This window comes from Anomalospiza imberbis, chromosome 10 (genome assembly GCF_031753505.1).
Source record: "Anomalospiza imberbis isolate Cuckoo-Finch-1a 21T00152 chromosome 10, ASM3175350v1, whole genome shotgun sequence".
In the NCBI taxonomy this organism is placed as follows: Eukaryota; Metazoa; Chordata; class Aves; order Passeriformes; family Viduidae; genus Anomalospiza; species Anomalospiza imberbis.
In genome coordinates, this window is record NC_089690.1 from 1,620,413 (window position 1) to 1,632,146 (window position 11,734).

Here is an 11,734-nt window from a genome sequence, read left to right on the forward strand (position 1 = left end):
ATATTGGATATGGGTTGTGGTGAAACGTTCCAGGGGGAAAAAGCAGGAGCTGAAAGCAGAAATTTGGATTTCCAAGGGAAGTCCGAGGGCTTGAGGAGTGTGAGGGATTCATCCTGTGGTTCTCCACTGCTGGGTTCTGTTTCCTTCTGGTTTTTGTCATTACAAGGCCCCGACGTGCCGGGTGTCAGAAATGCTGGGGTAGGGTTTGTATTTGCTGGGTCAGATGCCCCAGAGGGAAAAAGCAGGAGCTGAAAGCAGAAATTTGGGTTTCCAAGGGACGCCGGAGAGCTTGAGGGGCAGGAGGAGCTCTGCCCTTGGGTTCTACACTGCTGGAATTTTGGGTTCTCCTGGTTTTTGGTCATTTCACTGCAAACACGAGGCCTTTATCTGCCAGGTGTCCGAAATATTGGATATGGGTTGTGGTCAGATATTCCAGAGGGAAAAGCAGGAGTTGAAAGCAGAAATTTGGATTTCCAGGGAAGTCTGAGAGCTTGAGGAGTGTGAGGGATCCATCCTGTGGTTCTACACTGCTGGAGTTTTGGTTTCCCCTGGTTTTTGGTCATTCACCAAAAGCACAGGGAACCAGCACGCAGCAGGTGCAGATGTTGGTGGGATGTGCCTGGATGACCTGGTTATGCCTGGAAATGAAATGTTTCCATTCCCAGGGGGTGTGGAGGGACCTCAGCAGCACAACCAGAGCTTGGAGAGCTCATGGAGCCCTGTGGGACGGCTTGATGAAGTTTAAAGGTTGTTTTTTCCCTCTTGGAGACTGCCCCTGGTGACTCCAGAGTTTTCCCCTCTGCTCATGAAAGGAGAGGGAATGGGGAGTTCTGTAAATGGCAGAAAAAAGGGAATATCCTGGTGTTATTTGCTCGTAGCTGGCGGGGCACAGCCCGAAATTCAAAAGCACAATATTCCCATAATGGAGATCTGATGGGAAGCAGCACTGAGACAATTCTGTTGGGTTGTTCCTAAGCTCCAGAGCTGAAAACTCCAGAGAAAGGCTGGAATTCAGGCTGCTCTTAGAGGAGACTCAATTCCATCTCCTGACTTGCTGAGGGAGATTTGCAGTTGGGTGGAAGCTGAACTCTGAATTCATCTCTGCAGGACTGTGGCATCAAAAGCTCCCATTGTCTCCCGGGGCCGTCCTTTGCTACAGAACCTTTGTTTTACTCCAGCGAGCCCTTTTTCCTTCCTCCATTCAAAAGTCGGAGTCTTTTTTCTCCTCGTGGCTGCATTTCCCCCTGGGAGGATGAAACCTGCCAGCCCAGGGGATTGGGGGTTCAGGGGCTCAGAGCAGCCTCCTTCCTTCTCCTTCTCCTTTTCTCCTTTTCTCCTTTTCCCCTTTTCCCCTTTTCCCCCTTTTCCCCTTTTTTCCCCTTTTTTTCCCCTTTTTTTCCCTTTTTTCCCCTTTTTTTCCCCTTTTTTTCCCCTTTTTTTCCCCTTTTTTCCCCTTTTTTCCCCTTTTTTTCCCCTTTTTTTCCCTTTTTTTCCCTTTTTTCCCCTTTTTTTCCCTTTTTTCCCCTTTTTTTCCCCTTTTTTCCCCTTTTTTCCCCTTTTTTTCCCTTTTTTCCCCTTTTTTCCCCTTTTTTCCCCTTTTTTCCCCTTTTTCCCCCTTTTCCCCCTTTTTTTCCCCTTTTTTTCCCCTTTTTCCCCCCTTTTTTCCCCCCTTTTTTCCCCCCCCTTTTTTCCCCCTTTTTTCCCCCTTTTTTCCCCCTTTTTTCCCCCTTTTTTTTCCCCCTTTTTTTCCCCCTTTTTTTCCCCCTTTTTTTCCCCTTTTTTTCCCCCTTTTTTTTTCCCCTTTTTTTTCCCCTTTTTTTTCCCCCTTTTTTTCCCCCTTTTTTTCCCCCTTTTTTTCCCCTTTTTTTTCCCCTTTTTTTCCCCCTTTTTTTCCCCTTTTTTTTCCCCTTTTTTCCCCTTTTTTTCCCCTTTTTTTTTTTCCCCTTTTTTCCCCTTTTTTTTCCCCTTTTTTTTCCCCCTTTTTTTCCCCTTTTTTCCCCTTTTTTCCCCCTTTTTTCCCCCTTTTTTTCCCCCTTTTTTTCCCCCTTTTTTTTTCCCCCTTTTTTTTCCCTTTTTTTCCCTTTTTTCCCTTTTTTTTTCCCTTTTTTTCCCTTTTTTTTCCCCTTTTTTTCCCCTTTTTTTCCCTTTTTTTTCCCTTTTTTTTCCCTTTTTTTCCCTTTTTTTCCCCTTTTTTCCCCTTTTTTCCCCTTTTTTTCCCCTTTTTTTCCCCTTTTTTTCCCCTTTTTCCCCCCTTTTTTCCCCCTTTTTTCCCCTTTTTTTCCCCTTTTTTCCCCTTTTTTTCCCCTTTTTTTCCCCTTTTTTTCCCCTTTTTTTCCCCTTTTTTTCCCCTTTTTTTCCCTTTTTTTCCCCTTTTTTTCCCCTTTTTTTCCCCTTTTTTTCCCCTTTTTTTCCCCTTTTTTCCCCTTTTTTTCCCCTTTTTTTCCCCTTTTTTCCCCTTTTTTTTCCCCTTTTTTTCCCCTTTTTTTCCCCTTTTTTTCCCCTTTTTTTCCCCCTTTTTTTCCCCTTTTTTTCCCCTTTTTTTCCCCTTTTTTTCCCCTTTTTTTTCCCCTTTTTTTCCCTTTTTTCCCCTTTTTTTCCCCTTTTTTTCCCCTTTTTTTCCCTTTTTTTCCCTTTTTTTCCCCTTTTTTTCCCCTTTTTTTTCCCCTTTTTTCCCCTTTTTTCCCCTTTTTTCCCCTTTTTTTCCCCTTTTTTTCCCCTTTTTTCCCCTTTTTTCCCCTTTTTTCCCCTTTTTTCCCCTTTTTTTTCCCCTTTTTTCCCCTTTTTTTCCCCTTTTTTTCCCCTTTTTTCCCCTTTTTTTCCCCTTTTTTTCCCCTTTTTTTCCCCTTTTTTTCCCCTTTTTTTCCCCTTTTTTCCCCTTTTTTTCCCCTTTTTTTCCCCTTTTTTTCCCCTTTTTTCCCCTTTTTTTTCCCCTTTTTTTCCCCTTTTTTTCCCCTTTTTTTCCCCTTTTTTTTCCCCTTTTTTTCCCCTTTTTTTTCCCCTTTTTTTCCCCTTTTTTCCCCTTTTCCCCCTTTTTTTCCCCTTTTCCCCTTTTTTCCCCTTCTCTCCTTCTCTCCTTCTCTTCTCTCTCTTCTTCTCTCTCCTTCTCTTTTCTCCTTTTCTCCTTCTCCCCCTCCATCAGCCCGGGATGCTCTGCCCTGGCCTGGCACCAGCGAGGTGGCAGGAAATGTGACTGAAAGTGGTGTTTTGAAACATTACATGATTCCAAGTGCTATTTTAAAGGTGGTGTTACTTAAGGTGATACTTTTGCAAGTGATATTATTTAAGGTGGTGTTTTTCTGGAGTGATACTTTTCTGCAGTGATTTTTTTTGGGTAATATTTTTCTGGAGGGATATTTTTTTTGAGTGATATTTTTGGAGTGATTTTTTTTCGGGGTGATATTTATAATGGAGTGACTTTTTTTTTTTTGGAGTGACTTTTTTTTTTTTGGAGTGACTTTTTTTTCTGGAGTGACTTTTTTCTGGAGTGACTTTTTTTTGGAGTGACATTTTTTCTGGAGGGATATTTTTGAGGAGTGATTTTTTTTGGGGGGAGCAATATTTTTTTGGGAGTGATTTTTTTTTTTTTTGAGACCTATTTTTTTGAAGTGATATTATTTAAGGGGACATTATTAAAAGTGGTATCATTTAAGGTGGTGTTACTTGAGGTGATATTTAACATGATATTTCTTGAAGTGATAATATTTAAAGTGGTGTTATTTAAGTGTTATTTAAGGTGGTGTTATTTAAGGTGCTGGTTTTTAAGGTGCTGTTATTTAAAGTGGCTGTTGATGGACTCCCAGCCCCTCGTGCCCTCATTTTACTGGGGTGGGAAGGAGGTGCCCAGAGCCCCCCTGGGGTGTGGGAGAGCCCCAGTTCTACCCCTGGATAATGGGATCATGGGCTGGTTCAGGGTGGAAAAACCCCCCAGGGCCACCCCTGTCCCTGTCCCCTGCTGCCACCTCCCCAGGGCTGTGAAGGCACCTGAGCTCCCTCAGCCTCTCCTTTCCCTTCCCTGCTCCAGCCCCTCCAGCTCTGTGTTCTCCTCTTTAACTGCACCTTTACCCCACAGCCCGGGTGCAGAATAATTCCATTTCAGCCCAGCCTGGCCCCGGTCCAGCCCCCGAGGGCATCAATTAAATGCAAAAAAAAAAAAAAAAAAATTAAAATAAAATAAAAAGCAGCTGCAGCTTTTAACAAAAATGTGGCGTTTTCCTAAGGAAATGAGGGGAAGTCTTGGACACAGGGCAGAGCTGGAGGATTTTTTTCTGTGTTTCCATGTAAGGGCCACTCCGGGAAAACCTGAGGAATGCCTGAGGAGGAGCCATTCCCACCTGGGAAACAGAGGCAGGAAGATGCTCAGGGGACAGGAATTCTGTCCTTGCCCAGAGCAGCTGTGGCTGCCAAATCCCTGGAAGTGTCCAAGGCCAGGCTGGATGGGGAAGGTGTCCCTGCACAGGGATGGGATGGGCTCTGAGATCCCAGACATTCCATGATTCCTCTCTGTAAAAAACCAAGGAATGAGTGTGGCCTGGAGCCTGGGCTGGGGGTGTTCCCTCTGGAGAAGGGAATGCTGCTCCAGCAGCAGCAGCTTCCTGGGAGCACTGGGAGAGCAGCCCCCACCTCACATCCGAGGGAAATAAAGCACCGGAATGATCCCAATAAATTACAATAATTGTGCCTGGCAGCATGGGGTAATTTAAAATGGATTAATCTAACAAGGCTTAAAGAGGAATAAATAATAAACATCTCCAAGCGGTGGGAGCCCTGCTCTCCTTCATCCTGCCTGGATATTAATTACTGCTCATAAACTGCTGCAGAAATCAGTCTGGGAGGAGGAGGAGGAGGAATTGAGCACAGGGAACGGGGCAGAGCCAGGGGAACATTCCCAGCATCCATGGGAAGTGGGAAGGTGCTGCCTCCATCCCCAGGTGGGCTCTGGGGGCTCACAGGGATTTGTCCCTCGTTGCCTGGGCGCTCCGGCAGGGCTGGAGCTGGGGTTCCCCGGCGTCTCCATGGACAAAGGATGGAGCACAGGTGGAGCTGAGACCCGGGGCTCTCCTCCTGGCACACAAACCCCCGAGGAAACCTCCCTCCGCTGGGGAGGGAGGGGAGGCAGACTCCGGGGCTGGGTGCGCTCCAGCCCGTGCCGGGCATCCCGAGCTGACCCGGGCAAAAAGCAGCGCTGGCAGCGCTTCCCTTCCCGTCCCCGATGCCCGGCAGGGCTGGGTGAGCTGGGGAGGTCTGCATGGGTTACGGGGATGTGTTCCACCCTCCAGGCTCGGGGTGAGCCCTGCTGCTGCCTCGGCGGGGCTCCTGCCCTGGCACTGGGATTCCTGCTCTTGGACTGGCGTTCCTGCCCTGGCACTGGGGCTCCTGCCCTGGGACTGGCGTTCCTGTCCTGGCACTGGGGTTCCTGCCCTGGCACTGGGGTTCCTGCCCTGGGACTGGCGTTCCTGTCCTGGCACTGGGGTTCCTGCCCTGGCACTGGGATTCCTGCCCTGGCACTGGGGTTCCTGCCCTGGCACTGGGGTTCCTGCTCTTGGACTGGCGTTCCTGCCCTGGCACTGGGATTCCTGCCCTGGCACTGGGATTCCTGCTCTTGGACTGGGATTCCTGCCCTGGCACTGGGGTTCCTGCCCTGGCACTGGGGCTCCTGTCCTGGCACTGGGGTTCCTGCCCTGGCACTGGCATTCCTGCACTGGCACTGGGGTTCCTGCCCTGGCACTGGGGTTCCTGCCCTGGCACTGGGGTTCCTGCTCTTGGACTGGCGTTCCTGCCCTGGCACTGGGATTCCTGCCCTGGCACTGGGATTCCTGCTCTTGGACTGGGGTTCCTGCCCTGGCACTGGGGTTCCTGCCCTGGCACTGGGGTTCCTGCCCTGGCACTGGCGTTCCTGCCCTGGGACTGGCGTTCCTGCCCTGGCACTGGCGTTCCTGCCCTGGCACTGGGATTCCTGTCCTGGCACTGGCGTTCCTGCCCTGGCACTGGGATTCCTGTCCTGGCACTGGCGTTCCTGCCCTGGCACTGGGATTCCTGCCCTGGCACTGGGATTCCTGTCCTGGGACTGGGGTTCCTGCTCTGGCACTGGCGTTCCTGCCCTGGCACTGGGATTCCTGTCCTGGCACTGGCGTTCCTGCCCTGGCACTGGGATTCCTGCTCTTGGACTGGGATTCCTGCCCTGGCAGTGGCGTTCCTGCCCTGGCACTGGGGTTCCTGCCCTGGCACTGGGGTTCCTGCCCTGGCACTGGGGTTCCTGCCCTGGCACTGGGATTCCTGCTCTTGGACTGGCGTTCCTGCCCTGGCACTGGGGTTCCTGCTCTTGGACTGGCGTTCCTGCCCTGGCACTGGCGTTCCTGCCCTGGCACTGGAAAAGGTGGAGATTTTCACCCATTTTTTTTTTAACAAAAGCAAAGCAGTGACAGTGATGCACAGTTGTAAGAGCAGCCTTTGATCCTCTCGGCCTCTAAAGAAGAAGGAAAACCAGAAGGGAAATGTTCTCCCAGGGAGCAGCCGAGCTTTGAGGTTCTGTTGGTTTCAAGTGCTCGTTTTGTTTGCAGATGCATCATTAATTCAGAGGTTCTATTAATATTAATACTACTATTAACGTTAATAAATGAATAATTACATTTATGTTATAAATGGATACATTTTATTAAGAAATTTAATACTACTAGAAATGCTAATATGATAAAAATTAATCTTGTTTATGATTTGTTTCCAGTCCTGTGTGCAGCCCACTAGGAGCTTCTCCGTTTGGAGTTTCATCCCCGTGGCGGTAGGAAAGAAACCAGAACAAAGTTTAATTGCTGAAATAAAATTTCTTTTGTTGGAACACACAGGCTGCGCGTGCTGTGGTGCTTCTGTGAGCCCTGGGAAAAAGCAGCTCAGCATTCCAGGCTCCTGGAGCCTGTGCAGGCTGATTTTGGGCTGGTTTTGGGCTGGTTTGGCAATTTGCTGTTGAATTCCAGTTCACAGCGTGGGTTCTGACAGGGAAAGATTGAAAGGAATGAAACATATTGTGGGAAAATCCTGGAATAAAGGCTCTGATCCAGCAGGAACGAGAAGGACACGGAGCTGCCACCCAGGAAGAGAATCCGTGGGAATATTCTGAAGGATTGGACAGTTCCTGCATAGCAATTCTAAGAAAAAAAATTAAAATATTTATATATAAATATATAATATTTATATAATAGAAATAGATATATAATAGAAATATTATATATAATATATATAATATAAATATCTAAATATATATTTTTAAATTATATCTGTATACACACATATATAAATAAATATAATTATTTATTATAAATAATATAATTTATATATTTCACATATAAATATAAATTTATATATTTCACATATAAATATAATATATAATATATAAATAGAAATAGAAATATAATATATAAATATATAAATAAAACCCCACAATTCTAGAATTCCATCATTTACATCCCTCACAGCTGCAGACTAGAATTCTTGGAATTTTTAATTTATCACTGATAGGGATGAGGAATTCTTGATCTGCGTTGGAGTTCATGACAGGCCCATGGCTCTGCGTTCAATGGCCAAGAACCGATCAATAATTGCCAATTTTACAGATGAAAAATCGAACAAATCCCGAATTATTGAAATGTGGGCACCACTGCCAGGCTCTGCCACCTGGGATTGTCCCTGGTGTCACTGGGGCTGTCCCTGGTGTCCCTGGGATTGTCCCTGCTGTCACTGGGGCTGTCCCTGCTGTCACTGGGGCTGTCCCTGGTGTCACTGGGGCTGTCCCTGCTGTCACTGGGGCTGTCCCTGGTGTCACTGGGATTGTCCCTGGTGTCACCGGGGCTGTCCCTGCTGTCACTGGGGCTGTCCCTGCTGTCCCTGGGGCTGTCCCTGCTGTCACTGGGATTGTCCCTGCTGTCACTGGGATTGTCCCTGGTGTCACTGGGATTGTCCCTGCTGTCACTGGGATTGTCCCTGGTGTCACCGGGGCTGTCCCTGCTGTCACTGGGATTGTCCTTGGTGTCACTGGAGCTGTCCCTGGTGTCACTGGGATTGTCCCTGGTGTCACTGGGCTGTCCCTGGTGTCACTGGAGCTGTCCCTGGTGTCACTGGGATTGTCCCTGCTGTCACTGGGATTGTCCCTGGTGTCACTGGGATTGTCCCTGGTGTCACTGGGATTGTCCCTGCTGTCACTGGGATTGTCCCTGGTGTCACTGGGATTGTCCCTGGTGTCACTGGGCTGTCCCTGGTGTCACTGGAGCTGTCCCTGGTGTCACTGGGATTGTCCCTGCTGTCACTGGGATTGTCCCTGGTGTCACTGGGATTGTCCCTGCTGTCACTGGGATTGTCCCTGGTGTCACTGGGATTGTCCCTGCTGTCACTGGGATTGTCCCTGCTGTCACTGGGCTGTCCCTGCTGTCACTGGGATTGTCCCTGCTGTCACTGGGATTGTCCCTGGTGTCACTGGGATTGTCCCTGGTGCCCCTGGGATTGTCCCTGGTGTCACTGGGGCTGTCCCTGGTGTCACTGGGATTGTCCCTGCTGTCACTGGGGCTGTCCCTGGTGTCACTGGGATTGTCCCTGGTGTCACTGGGGCTGTCCCTGGTGTCCCTGGGATTGTCCCTGGTGCCCCTGGGATTGTCCCTGGTGTCACTGGGGCTGTCCCTGGTGTCCCTGGGATTGTCCCTGCTGTCACTGGGATTGTCCCTGGTGTCCCTGGGATTGTCCCTGGTGTCACTGGGATTGTCCCTGGTGTCCCTGGGATTGTCCCACGTGTCACTGGGCTGTCCCTGGTGTCCCTGGGATTGTCCCTGGTGTCACTGGGATTGTCCCTGCTGTCACTGGGGCTGTCCCTGCTGTCACTGGGATTGTCCCTTGTGTCACTGGGACTGTCCCTGGTGTCACTGGGATTGTCCCTTGTGTCACTGTCACAGGGGCTGTCCCTGGTGTCACTGGGATTGTCCCTGCTGTCCCTGGGATTGTCCCTGGTGTCACTGGGATTGTCCCTGCTGTCACTGGGATTGTCCCTGGTGTCACTGGGGCTGTCCCTTGTGTCACTGGGATTGTCCCTGGTGTCACTGGGATTGTCCCTGCTGTCACTGGGGCTGTCCCTGCTGTCACTGGGACTGTCCCTGCTGTCACTGGGATTGTCCCTGGTGTCACTGGGATTGTCCCTGCTGTCACTGGGGCTGTCCCTGCTGTCACTGGGATTGTCCCTGGTGTCACTGGGATTGTCCCTGGTGTCACTGGGGCTGTCCCTGGTGTCACTGGGATTGTCCCTGGTGTCACTGGGATTGTCCCTGCTGTCACTGGGATTGTCCCTGGTGTCACTGGGGCTGTCCCTGGTGTCCCTGGGATTGTCTCTGGTGTCCCTGGGATTGTCCCTGCTGTCACTGGGATTGTCCCTGGTGTCATTGGGATTGTCCCTGGTGTCCCTGGGATTGTCCCTGCTGTCACTGGGATTGTCCCTGGTGTCACTGGGGCTGTCCCTGGTGTCACTGGGATTGTCCCTGGTGTCCCTGGGATTGTCCCTGGTGTCCCTGGGATTGTCCCTGCTGTCACTGGGGCTGTCCCTGGTGTCCCTGGGATTGTCCCTGGTGTCACTGGGATTGTCCCTGGTGTCACTGGGGCTGTCCCTGGTGTCACTGGGATTGTCCCTGGTGTCACTGGGGCTGTCCCTGGTGTCACTGGGATTGTCCCTGGTGTCACTGGGATTGTCCCTGCTGTCACTGGGGCTGTCCCTGGTGTCACTGGGGCTGTCCCTGGTGTCACTGGGATTGTCCCTTGTGTCACTGTCACAGGAGCTGTCCCTGCTGTCACCGGGGCTGTCCCCGGTGTCACCAGGGCTCTGGAGCTGCCCTTCTTGCAGGTCCAGGGCCTGCCAAGGGACCAGAGCCCAGCAGGGACACAGAGGAGCCCCAGGACGTTGGGGGGACACTTGGGGACACCCAGGGCACCCCCAGAGAGCCCCGGCTGAGGGCACTGGGGACATGGGGACAGGGGAGGGAGCAGGAAACGCTCCGAGGAGCCACGGTGGGGTCAGAGCAGGGACACTGAGAGTGAGGAGCACACGGGGCCACTCGGGGCCACCTGAGACCTGACCGGGGCCACTCGAGAGCACTCGGGGTGACTCCAGGTCATTGGGGTCATTGCAAGGTCACTCAAGGTCACTCAAGGTCATTTTGGGGTTACTTTAGGTCGTTGGGGTCACTTGAGGTCAATTTTGGATTTTGAGATTTTTTGAGTCCCTGACTGGGGTTACTTTAGGTCATTTCAAGGTTGTTTCAAGGTCACTCGAGGTCATTGGGGTCATTTCAAGGTCACTCAAGGTCATTTTGGGGTTACTTTAGGTCGTTGGGGTCACTTGAGGTCAATTTTGGATTTTGAGATTTTTTGAGTCCCTGACTGGGGTTACTTTAGGTCATTTCAAGGTTGTTTCAAGGTCACTCGAGGTCATTGGGGTCATTTCAAGGTCACTCAAGGTCATTTTGGGGTTACTTTAGGTCATTGGGGTCACTTGAGGTCAATTTTGGATTTTGAGATTTTTTGAGTCCCTGACTGGGGTTACTTTAGGTCATTTCAAGGTTGTTTCAAGGTCACTCGAGGTCATTGGGGTCATTTCAAGGTCACTCAAGGTCATTTTGGGGTTACTTTAGGTCGTTGGGGTCACTTGAGGTCAATTTTGGATTTTGAGATTTTTTGAGTCCCTGACTGGGGTTACTTTAGGTCATTTCAAGGTTGTTTCAAGGTCACTCGAGGTCATTGGGGTCATTTCAAGGTCACTCAAGGTCATTTTGGGGTTACTTTAGGTCGTTGGGGTCACTTGAGGTCATTTTTGGATTTTGAGATTTTTGCATCCCTGACTGGGGTTACTTTAGGTCATTTCAAGGTTGTTTCAAGGTCACTCGAGGTCATTGGGGTCATTTCAAGGTCACTCAAGGTCATTTTGGGGTTACTTTAGGTCGTTGGGGTCACTTGAGGTCAATTTTGGATTTTGAGATTTTTTGAGTCCCTGACTGGGGTTACTTTAGGTCATTTCAAGGTTGTTTCAAGGTCACTCGAGGTCATTGGGGTCATTTCAAGGTCACTCAAGGTCATTTTGGGGTTACTTTAGGTCATTGGGGTCACTTGAGGTCAATTTTGGATTTTGAGATTTTTTGAGTCCCTGACTGGGGTTACTTTAGGTCATTTCAAGGTTGTTTCAAGGTCACTCGAGGTCATTGGGGTCATTTCAAGGTCACTCAAGGTCATTTTGGGGTTACTTGAGGTCATTGGGGTCACTTGAGGTCAATTTTTGGATTTTGAGATTTTTGAGTCCCTGACTGGGGTTACTTTAGGTCATTTCAAGGTTGTTTCAAGGTCACTCGAGGTCATTGGGGTCATTTCAAGGTCACTCAAGGTCATTTTGGGGTTACTTTAGGTCATTGGGGTCACTTGAGGTCAATTTTGGATTTTGAGATTTTTTGAGTCCCTGACTGGGGTTACTTTAGGTCATTTCAAGGTTGTTTCAAGGTCACTCGAGGTCATTGGGGTCATTTCAAGGTCACTCAAGGTCATTTTGGGGTTACTTTAGGTCGTTGGGGTCACTTGAGGTCATTTGAGTCCCTAATAATTGATCAAGGGCTCAGAGCTTGACTTTGGTGTTAATTTTAATTTTTTTATTCTGTCCGAAGTGCTGGTGCAGAATTTGGGGTGGGGCTGCCTGAAAAGCCTTTAAAATCCCGGGGGAAATGCACAG